The 26923-nt window shown below is 37.8% G+C and overlaps 1 protein-coding gene and 1 long non-coding RNA gene across 2 annotated transcripts in view; one reads left to right on the top strand and one right to left on the bottom strand.

The window, feature by feature from the left end:
• The window catches only part of ROBO2 (roundabout guidance receptor 2), a 1087423-nt gene that overhangs the window by 456391 nt on the left and 604109 nt on the right, over positions 1-26923 (bottom strand).
• On the top strand, positions 3602-7037 carry LOC121074368. The gene is made up of 3 exons (XR_005822293.1): positions 3602-3662; positions 5154-5381; positions 6024-7037. It is a non-coding gene; the product is annotated as an uncharacterized LOC121074368 (long non-coding RNA).

The raw sequence follows: 26923 nt of genomic DNA, 5'->3' as shown, positions 1-26923 counted from the left end.
GAGTCATTAACATGCAAACCTGACAAAGTCTGCAAAAAATCTCCCCAGGAAAGGGAAGTTTGTATTCTGTGCAGTTTCTTGGCATTTTTTCCCCTGTAACGGTCCAGCTATACACTAGCTACATGCTTCACCCACACCCCCACCCTCGTCCTATAAGGCTAAAACAGAACAAAGGTTCTACTTGTGCTCCCTGTGACAAAACCAGAATAAATTATGTCTTGCTCCCGTCGTTCCAGCAAGATGGTTAATTGCATTTGTTTCATGTATCTCCAAACAGCCTGGTACATTAATTACATTCTGTAACACCAAGCTCCTCTGATTCACTCTGTCACTTCCACTGAGCACTTTGTCTTCCTTCTAGCTACGTATAATTTTAAACGCTTACTAATAATTACATTTCTATAGCCTGATGTTTTCAGTTTGTATACAAAGGTACCTGAGGTACTTAGAGTGGTGGCCTTAAAGTTGTGAATTAAAATACGTTACAGTAGGGTAAAAAAATAATCCGCACAAAACCATGACCATGCTGACAGACGCAAATGTTCTACTAAACACTTTCACAGTTAGGACTTCCTACTGCTTAGCATGTACATACATTAGGCAAAACCCATTTTCCTATCGGTAGATTAAATCTAAGGTTAAACTGCATAGTTTATTATGCCAGCAGTGTAAAGCACCACTTCAGTGTCTCTCCCTTCTTGGCTATTTTGCCTCCCTACTTGCTGGAAGTGGTGGGAGATGAGAGGAGAGGCAGAAACACCCAAAGCAGCAGCCTGTAACTGTAAACAATAATCCTAGAGCCCTCGCTTATGGGCTGACACAGTCAGTGCTGCAAGCAGTAGCTTCCTGAAACAAAGTTTTCTCTCACCGGCAGAAATAGCCAGGGTCCCAGATCCTAAACTCATCCGCAGCCTGACAGACTGCTTAGAGATGCAAATACTGGGTGGTAGGAGGGCTGCCAAACATTTGATCCCAGCACACGCACATGTAGGATCGTGCAGATGCTTGCTTTCTAGTTGTGTGCTTGAGCTACAGTAATGCATTTAACGCCGATGCTGCAGCACAGCGCCAGCCCCCACTCCCAAAGAGAATTTACCCTTGCGCTGAAGTTTCCGCCCTACCAAAGCGTGCCTCCCCTAAAATGCTCCTTTATATCCCCTCAGCCACTCCTTGAACTTGAAAACTGCCAGAAGCGTGGCAGAGCAAACTGAAAAGAGGGGGAAAACAGACACCAAAATAAAAAATAAAAATAAATTAGAAAACCCAGCACAATAACGCCTTTCCCCCTAGCGCTCCTACCCCTCACGACCACGCTCCCTGCAGGCAGTCCGTAACGGAGGGGGGGGAGGACGTGATGTCGAGGGGCAGATGATATCGGGAGGAACAGGATGGTGTCGGGGAGGACCCCCCCGGGCGCACCTGCCTGGCCCCGCGGGGCACGGGGGCAGTGCCGTGCCGTGCCAAAGAAGGCGTTTAGGGACTCTGGAAAGTGGCCAATTCGCCTCACCTGGAGCGTAGGCACAGCTAACCGATTTATTTCATCAGCTGGCTCTCCTGCTGGAAAGTTTAACAATAGCAGGAGGCAAAGCAACGCCAGGTACAGCAGCTCCCTGCCTCGCCATTCTCCTCCCCGCTTCCCTACCACCACCAGCACCGCGAAATAAGAGATTTAGCACGGGGATTTTTTCCCTTCCCCGCTTCCTCAAGTCAATATTCTACCATTCGTACGCTACTTTTCCATTGAGTTAGCAGATGGGAAGGACTGCTTATTGGAAACATATATCCTCCATCCCCCCACACCCCCCCTCCCGCCCCCAAATGCCATTTTTATACCAGAAACAAAGTTAAGGCTCTGTAACGCTAAAGCTCATAATGCTGTCCATGTGCTGTCCCAAATCAGCTTCAGATGAAGGGGAATTCTGCACAGAAGGGCATAGCTAAAACAAGCGAACTTACCATAGACTTGAAAAAATGCAAATCCAACGAGCAGGAGTGGTGTCAGCAGACCCATTTTGACATATTAAAAGCAATCCCGATCGTTTGCGAGACCAATTCCACAGAGATCCAAAAAAAAAAAAAAAAAAAGAAAAAAAAAAAAGAAAAAAAAAGTATCCAAAGCCTGTGAGACGCAGGGTCCAAAAGTTTTCAGTTTCCTAGCAGCTACTTAGAGCAGAAAGTGAAGCCTGGAAGCGAAAAGCTGCAGATGGAAAGGTCTTGAGCGTGCCACTTTTAGATCCATACAGATTAGAGAAGGGAGCGAGCACCGAAGGCTTCTGCTTTGCACACACGCTCCTTCCTAAATTCCCACCAATCCAGCCCAACCAGGGGAATTATTCACGTGTGTCTAAGCCCCTCTTTAGGATCCATGGCAATCCAAACGCCAGCTCTTTCTTCCGAGGACAAGGAGAGGCTCTGAGAGAGGACCTGATTCCTAGAAAGTGTTCCGCAAACTTCACGGCACTTTGCAGGAAAACCATTGGCTCGGTTCGGCTATTTTGCTTGCCTCTCTCCCTCCCCCTACCCCTTTTCCTCTCTCTCTCTCTCTCTCTCTCTCTCTCTCCCCCCCAAATCAGTTCAAGCTGCGGAGTTTCTCACTTAACTTCCATAATAGGAACGCCTAGGCAATGTGCTACACGAGGGAACGGCTTTCTCAGCATCCCCTGCGCAGCAAGCCGCCTCTCTCCCCTACACCTCCCTCCTCACTGGAAACCCGAGCGGGAACTGCCGGAGGGCAGCAACTCCGCCGAGGAGCCGCTGCGGCAGCGGGGTGCGTGCGGCTGGGGGTGCGGGGACCTCCCGGGCGACCCCGGTAGGCCGGCGACCGCCTCAGCCTCGCCTCAGCCTCTCCCCTGCCGCCGCCTCTGCCTCCCGCCGCCGCGGACACCCCGGGCTGGCGGGGAGAGGGAGAGAGAGGGAGGAGAATGAGCGCGGCGGCTCCCGCGGCTGCCTGGCGAGGGAAGGCTGCGGGGTGGGGACTAAAGCGCTGCGCCCCGCACCCACGCGGCGGCGGGCGGGCACCGGGCACAGGCCCCGCGATCGTGGGCGAGCCGCTGGGGCTGCTCCACGCTTCGCTCCCCCGCTCGCACGCAGGCTGGCGAGGCAGCCCCTGGGCTGGGGGAGGCTGCCCCTCGCCTAAATGATAAATAACACCACACGGGTCACGCGTGACACGCCCCACCCGCGGGCCCGCTCAGCGGCGGGGCACCACCGAGCACCCCTTCCCTCACAGCCCTGTGCCCCTTCCCTCACACCCCTGCACCCCTTCCTCGCACCCCTCCCTCGCCCCCCAGCACCGCCCGCTAGCGGCAGTGCCCCCGGGAAGGGGCAAGTCCCGCCGGTCGGGGAAGGAGCGAGCGGCACCGAGGGGACCCCCCGGCACGAGCCGGCGGTTGTGCGGCCGTTGGGCAGCCGTTGGCGGGTCGGCGGTGAAGCGCCGCACGGTGAAGCGCGGGCGCCCCCTACCGGCCGTCGTCGGGCAATGGCCGCTGCCTTCTGTGGCGTCGGGGGGGCCGGGGGGCAGCGCCCAGCGGCGGCCGCCTCGCCTCAGGTCGCCCCGCGTGGCAGTGGCCGTGAGGGGGGAGCGGTGAGAGGGAGAAGGGACGAACGTGGAAGAGGGACGGTGGCACGTAACTTCTCCAGAGAAACCCCTCATAAATACGAGGGTAGTGCGTTTAGCTACCTTATGTATACACCATAGATCCTCGGTTTCAACGTCCCTCTTCAATATATATAGATATGATTACTTTGGACAACGACACTAGGTAAAAATTAACCACTGAATGAAAAGGTGGGAGTTGGACTTTGCTGCACTAGGGTGAGCAGGGCTACCTAAACAGGAGGGAACACTTCTTACGTCTTAGGCAACTAATTCAAAATATTTTTTCTTTTATCGAGTCTCTTGCTTTTTGTTTTGCGTATGCTAGAAATATTTATATAATCGAGATTATTCTTTTAGTAAGTTCTTCATGTAGAAGATCCAAACCATATTCCATAAACTGCCCGCACATATACCAATAAATGATCTGCAAGTTATTTCTTACTTAATTGTAGTGTACTCAGTGACAAATATTGCCAAAAGTGACAGTGTGAGGGGTTTGTAGTGTTTTAAGTGCCTAAGAAGATTCTTGCTGTTCCATACAAAGCCAGCAGACACCTCCAAAGCCTCTTTACGCAAATCAGGGAACAACGTCCTCCGATACTTACAGTATGCCCGGTAGATAAATAGATATTAATACGCCTGAAGACTACCTCATGAAGAAGGCTGTAATTAAAGCTAACTGGGGTAAGGTGATCAAAATGGTATTGTCTGTGTGCTTGTGAACTGGCAAAACCAGAAACCATAAATCACCTGCCTAACAGCGATGTGTGTAACATGAAATATTAAAGAATATTTTCCTTTTCAGTAGACATTTAAAGGACACTGTTCATGAAAATGCTGGCTTGTTTATTACAGAATTTAAAATCGGAAATAGTTACACACTGTACAGTTCTTTTTGTGCTTCTCAAATAAATTTAAGATAAATTTAATAACAGCTGATACAGACCAGAACACTTGGTAGACGTATACAGTCTTTGAAACCCTTAGGTACAGAGGTACCTGTAAAAGGGTATAATGACTCATATAAACATTCTAAGGGAAATCAATGGGCTATTCATTATAACTGCCTCTGTTTTATTCATTCACTTCCACAGAATACCACTTTGCAAAACTTTGAAAAGTTTCAGCCAAATTTAATCAAGTATTTTTAAGTATAAATTTGCCCGTATGTACTTCAGTGGTTGTTGTTTTTTGTTGTTGTTTGTTTGTTTTCCTTTGAAAAAAAGTTAACAGTCCTCTGAAATGGATAGCAGGGTCTGAAAGAGTTGAGAAACTGGCTTTTGTATTGGTTACTGTTTGCTCAATTTGAGAAAATGGGGCTATGTTTGAATAGTGTGCAAAACAAAACCAAAAAAATGAAATGTCATATGGAGATCCTGCTGGAGGGGTATAGTTGAGGTTTACATGTGTTACAGCTTACAAGCACATGACATGTCAGAGATGAGAGTCACTGGCCTATGAGCACAGTTTGCTTGGAACAGCATTTGCTTCCATTACGAGATGTAGTCCAGATACAAGAATTAAAAACAGTACGCTTCTCTCTCCTGTCTTTTAGTAACCTCCAATGAACATGGCCAACTAGACAGATGTTCTTTGCGTGAACAGCAAAGCCTCTACAGGGGAAGTGAATGTGCCAGCCCTTTGTTTTGCTATGAGCAATATGCCACCTGATGAAATACTTACGTAAGCAGGATGAGGGAAAGACATGTCAGTATCGGAGCACATACATCTTCAGTTCAAAGAGTGTTGTTGAGGTGGGACTTTGAAACAAGGAAATTACACGGTAAGATTGCCCTGATTCATACGAAGGGCATTCAACAAATGAAGCAGGACTAATTTAGCAAAACAACAGTAAGATCAGATATATGACAGTAGTAAAAGCAAAGGTTTCATTGCTTCTACCTTGGATTCCTATGCTAATGCATTAAAATATTTAATACGAGAAATCAGATCTAGTGTTTAAAGTGAGTGTTGTAAGAGTAGCACTCTTTTCAGGTGAACTCCACCATTCATTGCATTTTTCTTCTAAACCAATAGTAAAACTTCTGATGTTACAAATGCATAATATATTCTACCTGCTGGTTGCCATAAAAAGCTTTTGATATCCACTTAAAGGGGAGAGGATGACTTGAGGTGGATTACATATAATTTATTCTAAATACTACAGCTACTTATCCAGGAATTTCTTAAAGTGGCTAGAGATTTTTAATACCTAGTAATATGTTCGATATGTGATGGTCATATGTGGGCCACTAATTTAAATTCGAATATGGTCTTTTTAGATTCTGGAGTAAAGACAGATCCAGAGAATGACTGAGAGTATCTAATGTTAGGCTGGCTCAGAAACACAAAAACAAAAGGGAAAAGATGCTCAATACACATGAAACTTCCAGGATAACATACTTTTTTCTTCCTCTGCCACCAGTGGCTGCTGTGCTATTCTGTTCCAGGTCACCACGTTCTGATGTCATCGGACTACTGAATGCATGATGAGAGAACAGGATTCATAGTTTTTAATCCTTATAAATGTTGAAGCATGGGTGTTACTCCTGCTCCAGTCAATGGGATCTTCCACACAAAGACTGGACAGTGGAAAGTAGTTGAAGAACTCAGTCCAGAAAAAGCTGGTGTGTTGGTAAAGAGAGTGTAAGCACTGTAGCTAGATCATTCTCATGGAAGGACCCTGAAAATTAGTTTTTCTGCTGTACTTGGCTATCACAATTTTGTCTAACCTCCTTTCCTAGAACAATTTCCACAGTTCGTGTGTAGGAAAGAAAAATGATGGGTGTGAGAGGCATATGTTTTATTCTCTATTGCACAGCTGTCTCTTGCATTGCAGAGGACCACCTTCTGCTTCAATATTAAGGTTCCTGACTTGTGACATCTGACTTCAGAATGTTCCTGTGGAAATACCAGCCAAACAACACTTAGGAACCCTGTTTTGAAACGTCCTCATCTTGCTAGCCTTTGTTAGTATCTCTGCACTATTTTTAATTACTAGTACAGATAACTGCTCACCACAATGATCTGTACTGTTGGTAAGTAAATATTTTGTAAATTAAATTATTACAAGTTTTTTGATATACATCATATGCTCCTTTTAAGTTTTGCATCCACAGCTCATTAAATGTGCAAAAGCTGGTAACAGAAAGATGGTACGAATTCCTGACAATTTTTAAAACAGCCTCACCTAAAATAAATTCTACTTGATTCTCTTATTTTTAACTGAGATTCAGAGTAGGCAATGAAGCACAAATATTTATATGATAGTTAAAATGTTACCATGTAAAGATTTTGTAGATCGTATTTTCCGTTTCTTCTATGGATGTACTTTTACTGCCCATAAAAATAGATAGCGACTCTCTTTCACAGTTTGCAGGTCGGTCAAAAATTCAAGAAAGTACAGAAATAATACATATTTTAAAAAATAAAAAATAAAATGGACTAAATAAAAACAGGGTCAGATTTCTCCTTTCTGGGGGCAGAGAAAGGAGTTGAAAGGCAAGCTTTTCTAATCTAGCTGTGACATTCACAAAACAATTGATAATTTTACTGCTGCGTGAAACACGTCTATGTTTTTCTTTTGAGAAAAATACGGCAGCACACCATCCTTTGAGATATCCAGAGCTGGGATTGGAAAGAACAACAACATCTTTATAGTAACGTACTAAGAACAGTACATTAGAAATACGTGACTTACTATAGTAGTGGCTGAATTCTCAGAACCTATAGTGTGAAGAGTACAATGCCTATCATAATCGTAGGCACTAAAATTGTTTCGAAGTTGTTGGGCTTGGTATGGACTTGTATAGACTTGCATAGAGCAGATGGAACCAGACTGTTTTCAGAGGTACATGGGGACGGGACAAAAGGCAATGAACAGCAGCTGCAATATGGGAAGGTTCTAGTTAGATGTCAGGAAACATTTATTTATTTATTTATTTATTTACCGTAAGGACAGTGAAACAGGTGCCCAAGGGGGCTGTGGAATCACCATAACTGGAGATGTTAAAAACTTAATCAGACAATGATGTAGACATTGAAGTTGAGCCTGCTTTGATTTGGATTAGATGATCTCCAGAGGTCTTCTGACTAATTTTTTAAAGTTCCATGATTCTATGACGAACATTATTGGCAAAGTTCTGAATATGCATGTCCTCTTGTTTGACACTGAATAACAAGGTCTTTTGGTAGAGAACTATGTGCTAAAATGTCCAGTTGTCCACACTTCTCTTATAAAATCATGTAAAACTGCACACACGAGCTACAAATAACAAAATAATTGATTTTTCTCAGATTTAAGCTATTTCTGTTGCAATACTAGAAGCCTTTCCTGAGTGACTCCTATGTAGACTAAACAGTGAATATTACAGGAATACCCAATCATTTCTTGCTTTCTTGTGATTGGAAACACTTCCCCCTGCAACAGCAGTATGTAAAAATAATAATCTTTTACCAAGTGTGGTAACTTGCACAACAAGCTTATGGCTCTCCCTATGTTGCAGGCTGTAGCAGGGGTTCATTATTTGGGGCAGAACACACTGAGTCCCTTCCAGTCTTTACACAGACTATGTCTAGCCATGTCTAGCATATCCTATATGTCCGGGATTTCCTCTTACACAATAGTATTTCCATCATGTCAGCATGGCTGTACATCTCCCATTTGTAACAATGAATGTGAGTATTCCTGTCTGCTACGTAAGGATCTTCCATTCCCTCTCTTACATACAGGACTCTGTGTAAGTCATGCATGTTTAACTAATGAAGGAAAAGTCAATTACTTTATATGATGAAGGCACCAGTTTTGAGATAAAGTGTCAATCTACGTAAATATGGACATCAAAGACATACTCTGTCAACTACAAATACAATAAGACTCCAAGAATTATTTCACTTACTCATTTGATAATGTAGTGATCTACTCACCCATTATTCTTTATTAAAAGTTAACAAACTGTGCCCTCATTTACATACAAAAAAATAAAACCATTTCCAATCAACAGGGTAAGTTTAATTTTAAATGACAATTTAGATTTCCAGAGGGCATAAGATAGACATATCATTTAAAAAAGCACAAACATTCTAAATGAAGAACTGGAAGAAGATAAAATCTCACCCTGCGTACACAAGAGTTAGAAGGGTGAAGTTCTCACAAAAAGAATGTATTTCATCACAGTGTGATCGGACACATTCATACAACAATAAGTGTAATTGCTCCACCCTTGTCCAGGTTTCAGCTAGGATAGAGTTAATTTTCCTCCTAGTAGCTGGTAGGGTGCTATGTTTTGGATTAGGATGAGAAGAGTGTTGATAACACACTGATGTTTTAATTGTTGCAGAGCAGTGCTTACACCAAGCCAAGGACTTTCCAGCTTCTCGCTCTGTCCTGGCAGCAGGCAGGCTGGGGGTGCAGCAGGAGCTGGGAGGGGATAGACCCAGGACAGCTGACCCAAACTGGCCAAAGGGGTATTCCAAACCATATGGCATCATGCTAAACAATATATAGGGGTGGCTAGCCGAGGTGGGGGGGCCAGCTGCCCGGGGATAGGCTGGGCATTGGTCAGTGGGTGGTGAGCAATTGCGTTGTGCATCACTTGTTTGTACACATTACTAGTAGTAGTACTATTTTTTTTTTATTATTTTTATTTTTCTGTCTTAATGAACTGTCTCTATCTCAACCCACCGGCTTCATTTTCCTATTTCTCTCCCCCATCCCAGAGAGGGAGCGGGGAGGGTGAGTGAATGGCTGTGTGGTGCTTAGCTGTTGGCCAGGTTAAACCACAACAACCTTGAGCTCCAAGGAACAGATAATCAAGCTATACAGCAACACAACATTTATAGCTGTACGCGATACACAAGTGTTAAACTGAACAGCATACTCCTATGTAATTGTATTATAAATAACACACTAATGCTCTCATTAAGTGACATATGTCACGTTTTCAGTAACAACTGCATATTGACAGCCAACAACATTAGTCAACAATATTTACACTTCAATTACAGCTTTTAAAATGGAAATATGTAACTATATATATACACAAGTTGTTAATGGGGCAGAAGTTCATACAAGGAGATCCATATATGCATGTCCATTTTGCAGATATCCATTTGTAAGTGGGCAAATATTCTTAATGATAAGAAGCGTTTAATAGTATAGGAAACATAAGATTTGTGATGTCATTAACAATTCACCTTTATCTTTCAAGAAGAGCAGTACTGAAAATTCTAATAGACACAAACCAGTTGTCTTTTGATCTTAAATGATTTTTGAATTTAGTTGGATTTTATAGCTATGATCTGTAGAAGTCAGACTACTGAATTCCCTTTGTTATCTCTGGCCTCCAAAGTGTCAACAGCATGGATAGGTTATTGCTTAGCATGATTTCTGCTGCACTGAAGTCCTTGATTGTAATCATATATTAGTCAAACCAGGGACCTGTTGTGGTACCACAGAGCTGCTGATTTATGAAGATGTCAGCTCCTGAGAATCTGGTCCATCACTATGGAGGCAACCCTAACAGTATTAGAGGCTCTTGCATGTTTCTACCAGTGGGTTGTAATGTTCCCATCAGGCTATGATTCTTTCTTGCAATATGGTGCTGTCAACACTATTCTCATCAGTTATACATATCAGTGGATTATTAACAATATTTGTCAGACTTCTATATTAGTTTTGTCCCAGAACAGCCTTGCCTCACTTCAGCAATAGAATTACATTTTGCATTGTCTGAAGAAATGCTTTTAAATTAGAATTGATGTTTCAGTCTTATGATTTTTCACTGCTGATGTAATTTATTTTTCTAGCTAAATTTTTATTTGAGTATATGACTTATTTTTTTAAAAGTGTGATCCTATTAAAGGCAGCTGAAGCACAGAGAATTCCCTCAGCAGAATTTGGGCTATTGCCCTTTACATGCAGGACAGACTAAGTGAGTGGCCAAGACTGCCATAAACTTCAAAAGTTGAAAGGAAACATAAAAAAGGAAAAAAAAATTCCTCAAGCCTCAGAGACTTCTCCTTAAAGAGTATGCACTTAATCAAAATGACAAATAAACAAGTACAAATGTAAACACCAAGTATCCTATGTCATCACTAAAGGAACTATAGTATTTTGTATATTTTGCCGTTAAAGCTATTATAGGATTTAATTGCTTAAATTGTATACAAAATCTCCAAACTTTTACCAGGAAAATATGTGGGAATGTTTTTCCTGTATGCTGCATATCCCATTGTACTGGAAGCAGCTGTGCCAGTACACCATTCCTATAAAACCAATAAAACTGTATATTCAAAGGGGCCAGCTCAGAACACAGAAGCAGAAGCCAATGACTCATTTTAACGTCTGTCTCTGAACTGAAACACAAAATAGCAATTACCTCAAAGTTGCTTACTGCCACAGCTAGGAAGACTCTTTCATATTTAAAGTGCACTACACACAACAGAAAATCTTTTTTTTTTTTTTTTTTTCTCATTGTACAAATTGCTATATTGTGGCTGATGGTGGAATTTAGCACGTATCAACCTAAGTCATCAGTTCAGATCTTGCCCATGCTGATGGTGACCAAAAGTTATTACTTGTTTCCCAGCTTAAATTATTTTAGAGTCAGCTTTCTGAAGACAAGAGAAACAAATTGTAAGCTTATCTTTCCCAGACAATCAGCCATAGTTCAGCTTTCTAGGACAACCTTGAGAAGAATGGGTTATTTTGCACTGCCATGGCCCAGAAAGTACTTATCTTGAGAACGAAGAAAGAATTGGGTTTCAACAGCAACTACCACAATGAGATCCTGTAGCTAGGTCTGTGTATCTATGAACTGTAATATAAATAGTAATTAAATCCCACTGCCATATTACCTGCTGAAAAATTTTCTAAAGGAAATGCGTCTTCCACGATTCTCCAAAAAGTTGTGTGAAGAATTATCTTTGTATCATTTCCCAAGGAAATACACACACACACACAAACTCTTTAATTTGTAAATAGCATGTCTATTAAATTATCAGATTTAAAGAAAATGAGCCGATACATGGAGCAAAGCCATAAGATTATTTTTAACGTAAAAAAAAGGGTAAATAGCCCTGTGTATGAAATTCAAATTACAATACTAATGCCTATAGTTAACATCAGATAGTGAAGATGTATGCTGAATTTACAACTTTTGTTGCTATTAAACAAACAAATAAACAACAGTCTATTCTGAAGAATAGAAGGAAAGAGGTATTCTCATTGAAATATACACAGAATTAACTTGAGATATTCCAGTGCTTACAGGACTGGAATCCTCACAAGAAGACACTAGAAGTCATTTCTGGTATCCATTGGAAAAAATAATATCACTGAAATCATTGAAATAATGAAGCAGACCACCCAGATTTTTTTTTGCTCTGAGCACTATAGGGAATCCTTAGAAGTGATCAGTATTTCAAAGACAATTAGCTTAAATTGTGATATAGTCTATTGTCACCCACCACTGTCCCACAGTGGTTTTGCAAGGACATATTGTAGTGCCGATCATTTAAACATAGCAGTCCTGGCATAGAATTCTGAGTAAAGACTTTTTCTGGGGGGGAAGGCTTGTGGTGGGAATGAAGCAATTTAATTCTCCTGACACGTAGCCTGGAAGTTGGTTAGTGATTCAGCATATGTTCAGTTAGAACTGAAGTTTGGGCGTGTTAATTTTCAAATGACCATAAATATGCATCGCTCAAATTAAGTGTACATCTTCTGAGTCAAGAAGGAGCTTGCTTGTTGTCCATAAACAATTCACAGTGTTTACACTTAAATTACTTAACATTAAAAATATTGAGGATTGTATTTCTAAAATCTATAGATATCTGAACGTATCAGTAGTCAACATATTTGCTGAAAAGTGCTTTTTTGTTCCTTCATATTCAGAAACCTTATTACAAATATCTTTCATGTTTCTAATCAATTCCAATCAGTACAACTAGACAGAAAGAAATTTTTTCTTCAGAAAATATTATAACAGGAATTATATGAGTTTTATGGACTAGATCCAGTTTCTAAAGCTTATGGTAGCTTAAGTCATGTCCTTGACAACATGTAGAAAAAATGAAAGAGCCTTTGCTAGCACCAACATGACAAAAAGAAGGGAGCAATGACTCCAGAGCTTGATGTCTGATACATGCATGTCTGTTCTGCTAGGAAGAAGATTATAGATGCAAGAGTGACATAGAGAGCTTAGGACATCTGAACAGATAAATCCTGGATTTGTAAGTAGCGACTTTATCAGAATACTGCTGTTAAGTCAAATCACAATGGTGAATCTAACAACTAAAGATGGTGTTCCTTACAAGAGTGTCAAGATGAGCTAAAAAAAATGAAGTGAGGGCTGAAGCAAGTAAATGTGAAGAACTCTTGGATTCTTATAAGGACTTGTCTTGAAAAATCTTAAGACACGGTGAAGTTTTTGGATTTGAATTATTTTAGTCTCTAGAAATCAAAGCTATAATTATTAACAACCATGTTTCATAATTGCGGCAAATAGTATATGATAGATAGAAGATGTTTTATATGTGAAAAATGTCCCTTATTACATTTTCCAAACTCTTCCTTCCCATTAACATTTTAGGTCTACATCATATTCAAGATGCTTAAACCAAACTGCTTAATATTCAGAACTGACAGGCTCATTAAGCTGAACAGTAGGATTGCTGTCATATGCTCTTCAGGCACTTACAGCAGGCAATCCTCTGTTTTTAAATTCCAAACGTTCAAAGAGAAATCTTTATTGATAAACTGTAATTATATTTCGTTTCTTTGAGAGGCATTACTATATGTTTGACATCTGAACTCTGCTGATGTCTGTGGTGACTTCTACATTCTAAAATATTTAAGCAAAAGAGCGGAGTGCAACAGCTTTAGTATAGTAGTTACCCATTTTTTAATCACTTCATAATCTGTATCAATTTATGACTGTCAAAAATTAAAGAATTACCTACCGTAGATATAGGTATTCAGACTGGTGATATTATAAACTAGTTCTTATTTGGTCTGTATTGTGAAAAAATACCTACCAATTTTGATCAGTGCTAAGTGTAAAACAATTTTTCAGAAAAAAAAAATTCTCCAAGACCAGCTTTATCAAAATTATTTAGAGGTGATTCACAGTGCTGATAGCATCTGTGTGAAAGTCTCTCTAGTGTTGCAAGTCAGTGCGAGTAAGGCTTCTAGTAATTAGTCTCTTTTGAAGGTTCTTAACAGGTACCTATCTAAGTATTTTTGTCTTGGCAGCATATGAAAACTTCTATCATGCAGTCTTTGATCTGGAGATCTAGAAATTAAATTACAGACTGCCTAAAGGGAGTTTGAAGTGCTAAGCATCATCTTCTTTCAGACCACATAAGAAGTACAATTACAGTATAAAAAGTACAATATCAGTAGTTGTAGGAATTACCACAGGATTCATCAAGCAGCACAGATAGGCTCGGTCAGAAGCTATCTCATGTGGACTGAAACAGTTACTGATCAAAAAAGTCAAGGCAAAGGCCAGGGAATAAAACTCAAATGAATAAGAGCTGCCATAAATGGGACCAGAAACGCATTTCCAGGTGAAAAGCAGGAACACAAAGTTAGGTTAGCAGACATCTGAGAAAAGGAACTGCACTTAATGCTATTAAGCTTTGTTATTTTCACTGAAAAGGAAACACGTATAATCTTTGAGGAAGATGGGAAGGATTGTACCAAAGGATATATCTGCTTCAACGTCACCCTCTAAAGAAAATAGCGACAAAACCTAAGTCACAAAATACAAGTATTGGCTGCATGTTGCTGTCCTTTTGTGTTTGTAAGGCCACAGGAAAAAAAAAAAAAAAGGTTTTAGCAGGTATTTTATCAGAGTATTACAGATCTCTGCACTAAAATCTACTCCTAGCAGCTGATAAAAACATTCTGTTTTTTCTGTTTACTCAATACCTCAGGAAATATGATTCTCGTTTATTCAAAGACTCTTTGGTAATCACTCCGTTCACTTTTTTTTTTTTTCTAATTACATAGAAGTCAAGGTGTTCCTGCAACAGTTGAGCTGTTTTTCTTTCTTTCTGCCTTTCTTTCTCTGTAGAGGTCCAACAGAGAAATAGAATTCAGCTGAATCACTGTAATATTTTGGAGGTAGACCATATGGTGAGTTGAGACTACTAAGGGCCTTCAAGATAAAACATCCTACTGTTATTCTATTCTTGTCAAAACTTGTTTGAATATTACACACAGAAATGATTATGATACCATTTCTATTTATACAGGCATGCACAATTTGCATTCCTGTGTACAGTAAAAGTGTTTTGGACATGATGCTGCTATTTCTCTTATGAACAAGTTTCTGAACTGAGATCATAGCCACATGTGATTTATGTATGTCCATCCAACTCTTTAGCAATAAAAATAGTCTATAATTCCTTTAACTGTTGATTTTTTTTTATAAGAGGCAGAGGCTGTAAAAAAATAGTTCTGTTAAAAAATCCATTTTTAATTGCAATAATATTGTTCTGTCTACTTCTTTTGGCTCTTTTTCCTTAGTATAAAGTTGCATTCTGAAGGCATTTCCTCTGAAAGTTAAAAAGTGAGGTCACTGAAACAATTGTGATAAGATATTCTTTTTTGTAGCTTCTGAAATTAGATATGTCTCTCTTATCACCATGTTTGATTAATTCCACTACAATACAGTCATCTCTTGTTTTCATATAAGCTCCTTTCAGCTTCTGTTTAACTCCTTCCTTTTTAGTTTCCAGAAAAGATACATCTTTTGAAAGAGTAATCAAAAGAAGCAAGAATCCAGGGGGACATCTACATACCAGGAAGTAAATGTCGAATTTGGCTCTTGAAGAGGGGTAGCTACCTAACAGAAGGTCAATTTACAATTTTCCTCCATTATCTGGTCAAGGTGAACACTGCTGAGTTAAGAAAAGGTATATGTAATTTGATAAGGTGAGTAAAAGAATTAAAACATATAGATTTCAGGGATATAAACTCTAGCACCACCATGTATGACTAAACTTGTTCCCAACAAGAAGTAACACCCTTGAGAGAATTAACCAAAATAACTCTTGGCCAGGATAGTCTATGTAAGGCAAAGCACTCACTGCATGTTAAAAAATACTTTAAAATATAAAACCTTTAGCTCAGAACACTACTTGAAAACTAGCCCTGAAGTATACCTCAAGTCTGTGGTAACTCCCATTTCAGATAAACGGAATATAAATCATCATTAAACCCTGTGTTATGTCTCACTGAAAAACAGCAAAGTCCAAATATTGACTGTAACGTGAATTAAAACATACTTGTCATGACAGTGAGTAAGACACAAATCATTTTACTTTTTCCACCAAAAGTATAATTTCAATTATACTGATTCATACTTTTGAAGAAACGTTAAAATCTAGTTGAAATTTTTTTAATTTTTAGTCTAGCATTCAAGACAACTCTGTGAACCAGTCTACTTAGCAAGATGAAGAAGTTATGGGAAAATTCTGATTCGGAATTCAGAGGTTTGAATTCTATTCTCAGAAGAGTGCTTTATTTTCTATAACGGGTAAACGTAAAATATCCAGCTAAAAATAGGTCTTTCATTTCATAAATATATTATCATCTGACTGGGGGATGGACCTGTAAAACAAAATTTGCGTAGTCTGGCTTTGATTCATGGATAGAAAGAAAATTTTAATATTGCATGATCCTACAATAACCTTTGAGAAGATGGTCCAAGGGGAATGAAAATGGAGTGTACTCTTAATATATCATTCACAGACAACAAAGAGATGTAATCTCTAATACATTGTTAGCTTTCTATGTGTGCATCTCATAAATCTGAGAGAAATATACAAAAGTTCTTACATTAGAAATCTGTTACATTCTCTTACTGCTGTTGTTACCCCTCGCTCTCTCTCTCTGTGTATGTATGTATGTAAAAGCCCACATAAATAGAATTAAACATGGTTAAAGAAAGAAACATCTGGATATGGTAATATAACAGCCATACTACATAAACTGATTTTGGCCTTCATGATTAATTTGTATGAAAGGTTAGTTCCTCAGAATCTTCAAAGGTCAGCTGAACTGGAAGGAAACAAATAGTGTGCAAGCCTTGGTTAATCTCTTCTATACTGTACTTAAGAAACTCTTTTGTTTTGTTTTTATACTCTTAATACTTTTTCTTTTTTCTTAATCTAGCCTGCTAAAAATGTAGTAGAATTAAAATACGTAACTTCCACTGAAATCAAAGGTAATGTTTGCATATTTGCAAACTTTCAAATTTTGAACCACTCCAGAGCTCATCCCTCTATCTTTACCTGCCCCAGAATATCTGACATCTAGCTCAGAGAGTAAAAGAAAGTAGATGTGAAAACGATGTTTTTAAGAAAGCTAGTGATATTGATAGATTTCATATGAGGTTCACCTAATACTTTTTTTCTATGGCTTGTTCCTCTCTGTGTTTTTGGAGAACCCTTCAGAAAAGCTTCCTTCACAATCTAAAAAATAAGCTGTAATGAATCACAAATATATAAGGACTTCCCAATCTTGTTCCAAAGTATTGTTGCTGCAACATAATATAATAGAATGCTGTCTTTATCCCAGATACTGTTTTAAAATTATTTTTTATCTGTAGGATAATTAGTTTCTGTTTCTTAGATTGTTTTGAGAGTCTGCAGACAATCACACTGCTCCATTCTCTGTAGACAGAGCCAGAGGCTGGAGTTAGGAGACTGTCAAGGAAAGTTCTTCCTGGCAAGTAGTTACTATGTCACCCAGAAGGAGTTTTCCTTTTCTATATGAAGACTGCTGCTCTAAAGATCAGCATAAATACTGTTTTTTTTTTTTAAATAGCTACGCGTCATTTCTTCAGGGCAAAACACTTTGTTAATATGTAGACGTTGCTCTCTGTCTACTAGGAATCAGTGTGGTGCAGTCTCTGCTAGAAGTGATAAATTAAATGAATGTAGACAACAACTAAGTTGTTTCTTTGTTGAAAGTGAATGCTAATGACGTTTGTTCTGTGCTTTGTATTAAACTCATTTAAAGACAAAAGTGCGGGAAAAAAATATTCATCACTTTAGGAAAAATGCATAAACTGGCCTTAAGTTATTCAGTTATGAGCTGCTGGGTGTACACATTTAAAATATTTTAAAACTATTTGTGTATATCTGCTATATGTCTAAAAAGGTTTTCATGAAGTTGCCCTGTTTTGCATTTTGAAACTGAAGAACTGTTCATACTATATGAATAACTGGTTTAACAAAAAAAACTATCTAAGACAATATATATATCAAAGCATAATGGAATAATCACGTGCTCAGAGCTAGTCAACTAAGAATCTGTTGTCTCTATTTAGAACAAATTTGTCACTTTGAGAGTGTTTTTACATTTTATGATGGTGCTGATCTGCCACCTTGCCACTACTGCAAATGAAAATCCCCCTCTTCTTTCCCAGTCCTTTGTCTTCCCTGAATGTGATCCTGACCATGCAGTCCCACTCTTTCCTTGCCTAGCTCCAAGGCACATATTTTTATTCTGGATTCATTTTTATTTATTTATTTATTTTTTTTTTGCCAGCTTAGCAAGATGGACTGATTCTTTACAGGTCCAGTGAGTACCAAAACTGGGGAAGGGACGGAAGGGGATCATGTGAGTAGGGAAAGCTTATCTCTTCTCAGTGATAGGAACTTCTTACATCAGCTTAAGTCACATCATCTAATCCACCTTGAGCCTAACATTCACAGGATGCTGAGCTGATATAACATATTGCTGCTACAAGAAGTCTAGCAACCATCCTTTGCCCATCCCAGTACTTAAATCATCATTTCTACCTTTCCTTCTACCTTTCCCCTTCACTGAACAAATATAATTCATTAAAATCAGGGAAAAAAAAAAAAAAAATAACATCTTTTGTTCTTTTGTGGTTGAGTAACTTTCTGTGATTGTAGTGAATTAAACAGGCTTACAGAGGGACAAGGAAAGTAGCAATGAAGGGAAAGAGAAGGAAGACAGGTGAGAATTGATAGCCAAAGCTGCCCTGTAAAGCTGTCACTTGCATAAACCTTGAACCAGCCTAGGCTGGTAAAGCCTTCTAAAGCAGCAATCTCAGTTTCACTTCATTATCCTGCTCTCCTTCTTGCACTGGCATAAGCGTTTCTGTCTATGCACCATAAACAACTGATTAAGCATTTTTTTCCTCCTTCTTTTTTTCTTGGTTTTACTTGGTTAAGCCTTTTCTTTAACTGCACATATTGGAGAAAAACACATTTTTTTTTGGAAAATTTATTTTCCCTGTGACTTTCATATTTTTCAGTAAGTACAGTGAAGGTCAATAATGTCCATATTTTCTTTTACATAGAAACACTAGTTTTGTTAATTTTATCTTTTTGATGTCCCATGCCTTTTCAAAACTCTCCCAACTTTGCAAATATAGATAGACACTTTCTCAAGCTTTTCAAGTTTGAGAAAGTCATAGTAACAGGAAGAAATAAAAAGTATTAAAACTAAATAAACTGTGGAGTAATTTGTGGGATCATCCATTTGCTAGGTTCAGTATAGAATTCAACAATAGGATAATTAGTTTTAAAATTGAAATGTCAAGTATGTGTACAGGTTAATCTTTTAAATATATTTTATATTAAAAGTATAAATTCACAAAAAAATGTATGAGAGAAAAACAATCTGTAATGCCTGTAGATGAATTCAAGAATAGATGAGTTTTGGCAAAGAACATTTTGAAGAAAGAATAATTTCATTTAATTCTGTGATCTGTTTCATGTCCAAGTGATAACAATCTGAGACAGAGATGAACAACTTGAGCTATCACTGATTGTGTTGTACCTGTTTGATATCCAACCTGTTGTGTGCACTGGCGTTACCTTCCAGTACTCTAGCTTCAGCTCTACTTGCTGGTGCAGTTAGTCTTTCTATTAAAAGTGTTTTTTTGGTTGGTTGGTTGGTTGTTTTTTTTTCCCTCTCAGTATCAGTTTTAATTGAATTGTTGAGAACTGTCCTCAGAAATAAGTGCTATGCTCGAGGGGTCTTTCAGTACCATTTTCCTTGTAGTCTACCTCAAACCAAGCTGACCAACCAATTTAGGATAGTAGTGGCTTCTTAGAGGAGGGAAAAAATTGAACAGATATTTCACCAATAGTGAAAGACAATTTAGCAAGAATGTGGTTTTTGGACACATAATAATATTGAGCTGCAAAGTAACGTGCCTGAGGTATGAGGAGACAGGTAGCAATTTTGCCAGTGTTCTTGCAGTTTATTTTCAGAATAACCCAAAACTCTTCTGCTGAGGTTCTAAGAGAAGTGCTCAACAGTTAATGTGCTCCCCTTTCCTTCCTGTCCCACTCCTCTCCTTCTCAGACTTAACTGTGCCACATTTTATTTAGACTCTTGTTGAACTTATTGCTTCTTGTTTTACAAATTTAACTTGGATTTATTGGTCTGAAAATACATCTCTGTGACTCAGACTAATTTCTGAAAGGTAGTATTTATTCTAGGAACTACCTTAAATATACCACTGGATTAAATTATTAAATGCTACTCCTAGAATTATTTATTTTAAGGGCAAGACCTGTAAGACAAAACAATAATCAAAAGGTATACTTGTTTATAAAAAATGTTCAGGTAAGTTTTCTCCCCTTTCTGACCCCTCTGTCTTTTGAACAAACTCCCACCCTCTCCCACAAGCTGAAAGTCATTTTCACTGCATAAATCACAGAAAAAGAAACGAAGGACATCTGAGATCATATACCTGTATAAAGGCTGGATTTGTACTGTCTGAACAAATGTATCACTCCTTTACTGCCTGTGAACTAAAAATAAGCCTATTATGGCATAATAATAGGTAATTCTGCTACTACTGAAATAGTAATTATTTATATCCAGCAATTATTGGCTATGCATGTACCTTATTATGCAAGATGAGAGATTTGTTGGGCATTTGAAAAATGATGTCAGATGCAAACAGCAAGTAATTGTGGTCTGTGGTTTTACATTTGTCTGGATAACTTTACAGGCATATTTTCAGAAATGTCTTAATACCTCCTATTCCAGTTTATCCACTATAATGTGGGCAGAGAGACAGTGTAGTGTGCCCCTGAACACTAGCAATTCCAGGCTGCAGAACAGTTTCTTGAGCCCATGGAGACTATCTGCTTTTTTAATGAATTCCCAGAACGGAGCTGGCATATGACTAACCATTGATATAAAAGTGAAAAAGAGAACTTAAAATAAGTTAGTCTTAGATGTCTGCTAAGTGAAGAGAAACTACAATTACACTATAATTTTAAATATTTGATCTTATCAGCTTTTTCTATTATTATTTTTTCAGCTATCTGTTTATAGAAATACTTCAATAAGGGCTCTTTCATGTTGCTGCTATGAATGACCCTAGTGTATAATATAAAGCTGATAAATATAATATGACAAGTTAAAATGAACTGTTTACATCTGATGCATAATAGGACATTTACTTACTCATCTAGAAACCAGTACTAGGTGTAGACTGTTCAGATACTCTTGGTTGTACCATGGATGGTGTTATCCAAAACACAGAAATTACAACCACTTCCCCCCCACCCCCAACCCAGTATTAAAAAAAGAAAAATAAAAGCAAAGACATAAGATTACCTTCATGAAGTTGATTTCTGGTTTCAAAAAGAGTTGTTGTTTTATCTCAAAACTCAGTACAGCTTTTCGAAATAAAAGAGCTGTAGTTTATGAGTAATAACACTACATATGGTTAACACCAGACAGTGCCTATGCAAAGCTGGAAGCTGCAAGCTGAGATGTGAAAGTAAAGTAGGAGGAAAACAAATGGGATGTTAGATACAGGCTCAGTAGTTTTTCAGGCAGTGTGTTTGAATGAATATAACAGGATTACCATATCTTGAGGCAAGGATTCATGCAACAGTTTATTATTACAATCTGTCCCATGTAAAACACTTTTAGAAGTGGAGTTACTGCTAGTATGTGGCAATATATTTGAAGGGTCTGTTAAATGCCCTTAATTTAATTTGTTAGGCACTAATACATACCTAGTGTGTAGTAGTGCCTGTTGTTGACCAGTAGCAATAGCATTGCCAAGACTTACACTGCACTTGTTTTTGAACACCCTCCCTTTTACTGAACTTGCCAGGATCAATGCCAATTATCAGATTTAAATAAGATATATTTCACCATTAAGATGCTGTCAGATATGCTAATAACTGATCATTTCAGGTCTTAGCCAAATCCATGTTCTTAATACTGCCATACTGTAATCAAACAGATTTAAACACTGTAAAATAATTAAAAGTATGTTTTTACATGTCCAATTGTGTTAGACCATTCTCACTCTGATTATATAATAATTATATACCACCTAATAAATAAAATAATACCTCACATAAAATTACATAACGTCTTAATGCGCTATCTGAACAATTCTTACATTTAAGCAACTAGTTAAATTTTCAAAGCAAAGCATTGCCAAGACAGGACATTACAGAGGTTTTGTTGTTGTTGTTGTTTGTTTGTTTTTTAAATATATGGTCTAAGAATCATACATTAGTTGCATGATCACACATGGCTGTACGTAAAGATTACTGATGCCTGTAAATGTAAATCAAGGTGAGAGTGCTGTTTCATCTGGTGTCAGACATCAGTAGAATACGGCATCTAATTTTAATTTCTGCACTGATAACTAGGAAAGATTTAGTGGATACTTGCCAGATATTTTAAAGTTAAAATAACAGGTCTTCAGGGAATAATTTAGGAAAAGTTCAATATAAAGATTTTAACAAAAATGTGAAAATGAATATTCATTTATAAACTTTCGTACACAAGAGCTAAAGAACAGTTGTTATAGTATGTTTCTGTTACATTCAGTAACAGCAAATCAGTATTGATCACTCAGAAATTACCCACTAACGTAGGTTATTCCCCATTATGTAGAATTGAGATTAAATGTTCTTCTATGAGACATTCATCAGATCAGCAACAAAGCATAGACACTGAGTGCAGGGATTATTAGAAGATGCATGGTATCGGTCTCATTTCAGAAGACCAGAATAGGTGATATTTTCTGGGCTGCAGGTCTCTGAATTTGACAGTTACCTGTCAGTTGAAAGGGAATTTGGACTGTTACTTAATTTCCTGCAGGAAGTGTTAATTAATGTATCATCTGCTTAGGATATATTTATCTTGATTGCAAATATGTGTAATCTCATATTTAATATGCTGTTCCCCATAAAAACTCTGAGCATTATAGGCAAGTGTATTATGGAACAAATCTCAGTCACTGTGATCTTGTCTCTTTCATTTCTTTTGTATGTTTTATAATCAGTTATTGAAAACAGCCTATACACTAGCTAGCTGCGTGGAGATGCATAAGGACAAGATGGAAGGTTCATGTTTACAGAGTCAGCTCCAACTTCAGGCTGAAAAAATAACATATTTTGTAGCCTTCTCAGTGATATTTTTCTTGCTTGTATGTTTTAGGTGGACTTTGCTTTTTGAAGTAGAAATAAATATTTTCTTTTGCATGGTTACTGAAGAGCAGCAAAAATGGAGTACCTTGTATCAGACGTAGTCAATGAGGTAGGTCTCTTTCTCCCTATCAAATGTACTTTATTCTACAAATGCATGTACTTGAACAATCCAGTTGTACCTATAAAAATAATAATCCATTTTATATCTTGTAGGGGAAAAACTGCTTGGTTTCTATAGAAATATGTTATGAAATAAAGAAATATATGTTCTTTACTACTGGAGGACAACTGATTTGATAATTTAGTATCACATCTGCATATAAAAGGTATGACTTTGCTGCCTCTTTAACCTCATCAAATCAAATCAAACTGGACAGCTAGAAAAAATACTTCTGAGGAAATAACACCTGTATATATATCTTTATATATACGTGTGTGTGTGTGTATATATACATATATACACATATATACATATATATATATACACACACACACACACATATATATGTAGCAGTCTACTGCTAACTACATTTGATACTGTTCTAAAAACTGTTGAAGAACCTACCAGCCAAAGTCATTTACAAAAGGGGCTTATCCAGCTGAACAAGGAAGTTCACAAAAAAGTGAGAAAAAAAGAATATATATATATATTTTTTCCTGTGGTCAAAAAACAGTTGCTATATCACATTTCTGCTAAAAATAAACAGTTGAAGCTCACATGCTAAGGAATATATCTGCTTCTCAAGTTAATTGTTGAGCCATTGCATTGCACTAGAATTTTATACATATAAATACGAAGAACAGAAACATCACAGTAAAGAGTTTGGTCCATTAACTAACTCATCAATATGTGCTTATGATAGAATTTGACATACAGGTTTTAGATAATTCCCTTACTCAGTAAATACCACTTTTCAACATGGGTAAGATTACAAGAATCTGGCAGGAGCAGATACACCATACCCTCTTTAATACTTGATAAAATGGCATTTATGTTTTGATCTTGTACAGAAAGGATCTATAATCATTCAGATGGTTTATCAGTATCCTGGGTATGTACTTTCACAGGTTCCAAAGCATATGACACACTTTACAAGGTAAACATACTAGCAACTATATGTTTAATCCACACCTCTAGAATTATATTTATGATCAGAAATTGCTTTCAGATTCTTTAAAATATTTTCTTGAAGGCTTGCAGTGAGTTGCACGCTGAATTATTTCAGTAAGTTCAGTAGGTCATGAGTCATGTGAACTTGTCTGACACAATTTGCAATTCTTTTATTTAAGATCAAAATTCAACTGTGGTTTGAAACATTTTCATCGTAATGATCACAAAACTATTTTTAATATTTATGGAATGGTACTGCAGAGCCCGTTGTAAATTCAGAGCATATGTTTACCAGTGACAAGAAACAGAAGAATGCACTAAATTTTATGAACTGTTAATGAGTCAATAAATTGACTGTTTTGCAGCCAGAACTCTGTTACTACTGGCATTGTCCAATGTTCCAATCTGGATTTCATATGGAGGGAGACATTCTATTCCAAATTTTAACTCCATTTCTTATTTTTCTTCGCATTAGGGTGCCTTAAGAAAAAATATACAATTAAATGAGAATCACAAGATGTGCTTCTCACTGTTGTCAAGGTAGGAAACTATAGGAAAGACAGCTTCTTCAGTATCACTGAGTCATCACACAACCCTTTTTATAAACTTTTCAAGCTCCATCTTAAGTGTATCTGGACTGCCAGACAATCGCCAGAATTTCAATGCTCTAGTGAGATGTTCCATGTTTATTTCCAGCCATATTTTTTATCTATTTGTTCTGCTGCCAACATTTAAAGAGTTAAAATAGCTGTTTACTCTTTTTGACTTTTACCCCTTAAGGTATTTATAAGATAGAGATTGTAATTCCTCTCAGCCTTTGCACTGGTAGGCTAAACAAGCCCTACATGTCTGTATGCATACCAGTTCATCCTTCTTGAACATGGACAGCCAGCACTGTACATCCTATTCCTCGGCGCTCTGAGGATAGTAATACTGCTTTTCTATTTCTTCTAAAAATACTTTCCAGATATATTGGATCACTTTCATTTAATTTGTGACTGAGACCACTGACAGATAGTAGAATCATAGAACCATAGAATGGTTCGGGTTGAAAGGGCCTTAGAGGTCATCTAGTCCAACGTCCCTGTCATGGGCAGGGACAACTAGACCAGGTTGCTCAAACCCCATCCAACCTGGCCTTGAACACTTCCAGGGATGAAGTATCCACAGTTTCTCTAAGCAACGTGTTCCTGTGCCTCACCACCCACATAATGAAGAACTGCTTCCTTATATCTAATGTAAACCTACTCTTTTTTAGTTTAAAACCATTACCTCTTGTCCTGTGACTGCTCTTTCTGATAGAGTCTCTCTCTAGAGAGACTTTTTATAATATAGTGGTCTGCTATATGAATTACTGGACTCCTTTTTTTTTTTTTTTTTTTGATCCTAAGGCATTTCTCCATGCTGCAAAAGTCTCACGCTCCAAACAGAAACCTTGCCATTCGTATTACTGAATTTTGTATAATTTATATTATACATTTCTATTATATGGTATCTCAATTCTCTTCTGTATTTATAATACCTTCTAACTTTTTCCTCATTGACAGATCTTGTCAGGATGATCCCCCTTTTTAATGAACATCCTCATAAAATATAATTAAAATCAGTTCTGAGACTTATGTCCAAAACAAATGGTTAAGATTCCCTTTATCTAATGCTTAAGTCCTTGGTACTACTCACTGCTGCTATTTGCTCTTTATCCAGTTCCTCATATATCCATGTGTTTTTTTTTTCTACTAATTCTGACGTTCTCCAGTTTAAATAATACTTGTTCATATAGCAGTTTTAGAATGTCTTGCCATGGTCCACCTAAAGTCTGAAACATTTGTCTGGAAACAAAGAATACTATCAGTATAGTCTGACATGATATATTTTTGGTACACCACATTATATCTAAATCACTTTTACTACCATGTATAATTGTTCAGAATTTTGCATACTCCTATAGTCAGACTAGTGTTATGTACTATTTCCCTTCTTTTTCCCTAAGTATAAAAATTACCCGGCCTGTTCTTACTTGACATTGTGAAATCTTAGTTGATGTATTTGTTGAAAACACTTGCTAGTTGACCTATGGCTCCACGCACCAGCTTGGTTAGAATTCTGAAATGAAAATTCTTCTGCTCATTTGGCAAAGAGCAACCAGTACTTCTAAACTGGTTTCTATTTCAACTATGGAAATTTCTCATGCCCTCATGGTCCATTCTGCATTTACTTCCATGGTCAAAATCATCTTCCTTTTTAAAAGCCGAGGCGAAGTCGTTATTTAGTTTTGAAATATAACGAACCTGTAATGCATACTGACTTTTTCCATTTTCTCCTTTTACTTACATGACTTAAATAATTATTCTGTTTGTTTTTTACATTCTTTGCAAGACCTTATTCAGCTTGACTTGTACATTATCTCTGAACCCTGATTTGTTTTTCTGACCTGTTCTTTTCCCTATTCCTTTTTCCTTTATTAGAATTTTGATGTGATTATATGTCTTGAAAGGTATGATGCACTTCTCCTGCTTTTTAAATATACAGATTTGATATAGTCTTAAGAATTTTTAATCTAAAGTACATGAATATCATAAGCAAATTCCTATCTCCCCAACTAAAGCTATGACACTTGTAGGTATCAGTGGAATAAGCACAGCAAGTCACCCACGAAAACTAAGGATATCAATAAACAGACCAAATAGATTGACAACTGGGAGAAAAAATATGAAACGGCAAAAATAAAGTGTCAATGTAGTGTT

Source organism: Cygnus olor, chromosome 1 (genome assembly GCF_009769625.2).
Source record: "Cygnus olor isolate bCygOlo1 chromosome 1, bCygOlo1.pri.v2, whole genome shotgun sequence".
In the NCBI taxonomy this organism is placed as follows: domain Eukaryota; kingdom Metazoa; phylum Chordata; class Aves; order Anseriformes; family Anatidae; genus Cygnus; species Cygnus olor.
The sequence above is the reverse complement of the archived record's forward strand: the minus strand, read 5'-3'. Positions and strand labels throughout refer to the sequence as shown.